Here is a 6065-nt window from a genome sequence, read left to right as displayed (position 1 = left end):
TTCTGCACAAAATAATGATACGGAACCAACAAAGTCGAGCACAGTTGATAACTAAATCGGTTTCTTAAGCATGCTGACAGGGGTTCGATTCCTGGCCGTGCGTATGGAAAAGGCTTTCTTGAGAGAAGTTTACTCACTTAATGCGATTTCCCGTCTCAAAAGGATTAGTCTTCAGATGTCAGCACGAAGATATTTTGGGAAACCAAAAAAAAATAATGATATGGTAAAATAATAATAACTAACTAATAAGATATGATTATAAAATACAAAAGGTAAAATATTAATCTCTATTTATAGTAAATGTGGGAAATGAAATATTCTATTAATAGATATCCTATACACATAATTAATATTACTTTTAATTAATACCAATCAATAATTAATATTGATTTAATAAATACTAATAAATTCGTAATGTAATCTCCGCTTCAATGATACCAGTATATATAATTTCTGCTTTTGGGAATGAAGATCTCTTTTTATCAACATTTATTAAGAAAAATTCTTATGGTACTTTTTAATTAGATAATTTAATGAAGTAATTTTTTTGTTTGGTTGTACAAAGTAGACTCTTTATAAAATTTAATGTAAATGCCTCAAGAAATATATTAGTAAATGGTTATTTAATCGGAACCCAAACTATATTCTAATCATTCTCTTGTCCAATATTTTAAAAAACATATTTATAAGTCATTAGTATTAGTCTAATGGTGAAGAGTTTAAATAGTTTGCATAAGATTATAAGTCCAAATGTCAGTGTCCTTATTAAAAAATTATTTATTACATCAAGTCAGAGATTCGTACAAAATAATTAAAAAAAAATTAACTCTTGAAAAAAAAAGAGAGAGTACATGAACATTATAAAGAAATATCCAAGAAAGACAAAAAAAGCTACAACGAAGGAGATTTTATTTGAGATTTGCAAAACTGCTACCCTTGCTGGGTTTCTTACATTAAAAAATTTACAATTTAAAATATATCAAATGAAGAATAAGCAAATTTAAAACAATCCTATACTATTCTAAATGTGTCTCCTTTGTTTACAACAAAAAAAAAATTAAAAATGCGCCTCCTCATCATCACTATCATTGCCATCCTCATCCTCGTCATCCTCAATTGCAATAGATGGTTCCATGATCCTTGAAGTCTGTAAGTGATCTATCTGATATGTGAATTCAGTCATATGAGTCTACATTGATCTCCACCTTGTAACTTGTATGTGCGTGAACCCCTTAAATTGATGTGTCAAACCATGGATAAAAGTCATGACATCATGAAGGATGTATCCAACCAAAACAATAGGAGGAGGTGGATCCACTTCCGTCCTAGAAATCTCCTCATTAACAGCATCACAACCTCATCCATATGCGTACCCCTTCTTCCCTCAACTGGACTTGAGGCTCATGATGTGTCTTTTGGATGTAATTGAGATGGCATTACTTGAATGTGTTGCAGTAATTTCATAACAAAAGGAGAGAAAGGAAGAAGAACGCCAAGAGACAGGAAATAGAAGTTGTACATCATAAGAAAATGCTTAGACTGATCATCTGCGTGTGTAGAGCAAAAACACTCATCTTTAGGGACGACAAACAATTCCCATTTATCATCTGAAACCTTATCTTTGGTCAAATGGATAGCATCATTAAGTTGCTCCAAGTTCTTAGTAGAGCTATAATAAGATATTATCCTCTTCACATCGTCTGAAACCCAATCCAAACTGGATGCATCTTGCAAACCAGAAGTACTTGCATCGGAAGCATTGTGCTTGGCCATAATATCCTTGACATTCGAAGAAATGAAATCTGTGTTAAATGAAGAAGAATCAGAGGAATCTGAAGAGGAAGAACTGAAAAAAGAATTCTTGGGTACTTCCTCAAATTTGCGTTTCTTAAAAGGATACCCCGCAAGATATACAATGCTAAGGGGAATGGGGCTAGGACTGCGATTCAAAGCAAGATTATTGCGCGGTGAAAGTGTGGGATCATTACGCGATGAGTGTGTGGGATCCAGAGTTGGTTTTGGAGTTGGTTCGCGCACAGTGGACGTGGGGCTAGGGTTAGAATCACTTGAAATAGAAATATGGTTTCTAGGGTTACTTGGCACAGGAAACCTCAAATGAGGAGGAATTGAGATTTGTTAAGATGAGGTTCTCAATGTACCACGAAATATTTTTGCGCTATGCCTAGGCCCCCGAGAAGAGGATCCTTTTCCATATCCCCGTAACGTTGGAGGGAGGCTTCCCTCAAGCTCAGCCTTTTCCCAGGGTGAAATTCCTTCACCCGTTAGCCACCATTCTTCTGTTCTAAGCGACTTAGACCTAGTAAATGCTCTTAGAAGAGGACTCATTGAATCTGACCTCTCAGTCATTCTAAAAAACATAGTATATGGGTGTTCTTTGTAAGACGTTTTCTTCGAAAAATAAATAAAAGACTCCCATTTGATGAACTATAAAGACTTAGAAAAACCAGAAGAAAGATGAACCAATGCAATAAGAAGAAGAGGAGATGAAAATACATACATGGAATTTATATGTCGGTCAAAATGCTTCATGAAAAATGCCAAAGTAGGACGTGTCAATGAAGGAGATTTGGAGTCTGGAGAACGAAGAATGTCACTCTGTTGAAATCCAGAAGAAAGTTCTTGCTCGAAAAGTTTCCCCTCCACGAATGAGAAGCGGTTCAAATATGAAAAATCACTTAGGGGCATTTGAGTAAAAAGTGCTAAGGTAAAACGGTAATAAATGGCTGATATGCGTCCAGCATATGGTGCTTTCTAAGTTAAAAGAAGCAAGGAATTAATCATAAATGTATGAAAATAAGTCATAAATGCAAGAAATATTGATTATTCCTTCTCAATCATTCTCTCACTCAATTTATGCATTTCAATAGCAGAAAACACCAAAAATGAAGTGATGGAGAGAAGTTAAAGTTGCCGAGTCTCGCGCAAAATGCGCGGAGCATGGCGCAAATTGCACCATTTGGACCAATACCTTTTGTTTCACCGCGCGATCTGCGCGGTGAGTGGCACAAATCGCGCCATTTGGTAGTTTACCCCATGTTTCTCCGCGCGATTTGCGCGGCTTCTGGTGCAAATTGCGTGGGCGATACTTATTATTTTTAATTTGATGTGAATTACACAAAAGAGGGGCTCAATTGGAGAGCAATTGAAGTAGGCTTTTTCGAAAACCTAATAAAAGGATCAGAAACAGAGGTAGGAGGCACTTTTTGACGACAAAGAAAAGAAAGATAACAAAGAGAGTGAGAATTCTTTCTCTTCTTTAGGTTCTGAAACTTATTTTCTTTTATATTGATTTTGTTAGACATGAATATGTCTGGCTAGTTTCTATTATTGTGGTAAGGGTCACAACCCTTGATGTGAACCCATTGTAATTCGATTAAATTTTATATTTAATTATCTCAATTGCATTTATTTTATCTTGTTCGTCATCCCATAATTTTTCTAGAATCGATCGCTCTATTAGGATTGCGAGGGTTAGAGTTTTCAATAGGGATATTGAGATTCTAGTTCCTGACAAATGGTAAAATAATGGTTCATGTATGCACTAGGGATAGGCTACCTGAATCGCAAACGTGAAATATTCACTGATTTAAAAGGATTAACTTGAAAAGGAATTTCTAAGGGATTAGGATTCTAATAGAGTTAATAAGGTTAAAGTCATTAAGGAATTAAGGCTTAACCAATTAAATAAAAGATAGTAAATCGTTTGATCAATTGCATAATTGAATGTAAATGTTAATTCAGGTTACGAGGTGGGGATCATAAAGGTGTTTGTCGTCTCTTTACCACAATATTATCTTAATTCTATTCTCAACCATTAATCTTTGTTCTTGAGTTTCTAAAAGAACCTTTGAATTATTTACATTTTCTTGAATTGTTCTCATTTATTTTACAAACCACAATTGTCCTTAAACCATTTTTATTAATCCAACAAGAGAGGAATAGTTATAATAAATTCGGTGCCTCAATCCTCGTGGAGACGATACTCTATTTATCATTTTATTACTTGGAACGATCGGTACACTTGCCGATTATGCAACAAGGGCCACGTGTGAAGAAGCTGAACAGATTAAACTTAAAATCCTCCCACGATGGCATCCATAACCTCCACATAATTGAAATTACATTTAATGCTTCTGACAGTTAGGGTCACATCAATCGTTTTTAAGCGGTTGGCTAATGATGGTATTTAAATGAAGAAGATTAACAAAGCGCGATAAAGGTGCAGCAGTGAATAAAAGATAATAATTGTGCATTACAAAGGAAATCAAGAGACATACTCTTAGTTGGTCCAAAACATCTCACATCTCATGCTTGCAAGCATAAGTCGCGAGCTTGGAGGCTACTGATCCAGATAAAATATAGGCTCAATAGTTAGAGGCCCAGGACGGATCCAAAGGCGGTGGGCGCAACATCTTCATTGCGCGGACTACCCTTATTGCGCAGATCAGTCTCATTGCGCAGACTATCACCCGAAGCCTCAAGGAAAAACTTAAGGAGTAAGGAAAGACAGAGATTTTATAAGGTCCACCGTGCATAAGAACCAATATAGATGGGACAACTCCGGTTTGCCACTACTCTAAAAAAATAGACTAGCATCTAGACTTGTTCATCAAGGAATAGCTTGAAGGGCACCAACTATAACAGAATGATAGCCACCCTAAATCACCAATAAGAAGAGATGCCGCTTACAAAAGATGGCATAGAGCACACTATAAATGCAGAGGATACATCCCAGGTACAGATATCTCCCAGTTAAACAATATACACCTCGCATTGATACTGACTTGAGCGTCAGAGTGTCTTTGCAGGTACCCTCCTCAGTCACTTCTATTGCGCCCAAGCTACAATAAAAACACTCTGAGGAGAAGCCCATTCCACCATAGTATCGGACTGACTTGCTAAAGCTTCGAGGCCCACAATCTTCAACCTTGTGTGATTTTCCCCATCCTATCTTGAACTGGTCAGGCAACACTAACAGTGTTAAACGTGGACTTGAATGGAAAAAAATCAGAGGGGGTAATTGATAAGAAAAAAAAAGCATAAGGGGTGTAAATAATAAAAGAGTAAACCACGTGGGGATTTATGAACTTTTCCCAAAAAATTAAGAATAATACTATCTTTAAAAATTTATGTTAATTATAAATAGGGAATTTTTTTTATCCTTTTAAAGGATATAACTTTATGTCAAATTAGATCCTAACCGTTAATTTTCGTCAATCAACGGTTAAAATTTATTGGGTCAAATTTAGTAATTCACAAAAAATTATAACCATTGATTGACGGAAATCAACGGTCAGAATCTAAAATGACACAAAGTTATATCCTTTAAAAGAACAAATTTTCCCCCCTAATATATAACATGGAAGGAAAATGTTAATTATTTTCAGATAAGGGCATTTATGTAGTTTGCATCAGGTATAATTTAATTTCATATTGTATCATATGCATTAAACTTTCAAAGTGTTCTAATTCTGTGAAACTATATATGGAATTGAAATATGATTCTCATGTAAGTTTATTGATTCCTATAGCCATTCATATTCTTTTTCTGTAGATTTCTATTCTTTAAACCAAATGTAAGTATCACAAACAATTACTTTAGGGAGAAAGTGTGTATCATTTTGAAGGATATAAAGTTGTGTCATTTTAAGTGAAAGAAAGAGATAAATCATGAGAGAGAGAGAATGAGTGAAAAAAGTTTTAAAAGTGTGGGTTCCATGATACGAAAGAAAAAAGAACAGAATCAAAAACTTGAAAAATACTTTCTCACTTCGAGGGGAGAATTCCTCCTTAACCAAAAGGTTATGAGAATACTTCTTTGTTACCATTCAAAAGAAAATTACAGGATATTTATATCAACACACCCTCTCTCCTATAACAGAAAATACTCACTCTACTAACAGCAACACGCTTTCAGCAGCACACACACAACAGAAACAGAATCTACAACCAAATCCTATTCCCTATCAATTATAACAACCATATAAGCTATAACAACCTTTCAAGTCACTCCCTAATTTCTCTCACTTGTCTATCAACATACT

This window comes from Gastrolobium bilobum, unplaced genomic scaffold (assembly GCF_033153095.1).
Source record: "Gastrolobium bilobum isolate Gb01-03AN ecotype WA unplaced genomic scaffold, APGP_CSIRO_Gbil_v1 utg182064, whole genome shotgun sequence".
Taxonomy (NCBI): domain Eukaryota; kingdom Viridiplantae; phylum Streptophyta; class Magnoliopsida; order Fabales; family Fabaceae; genus Gastrolobium; species Gastrolobium bilobum.
This window is presented reverse-complemented; position numbering follows the sequence as displayed.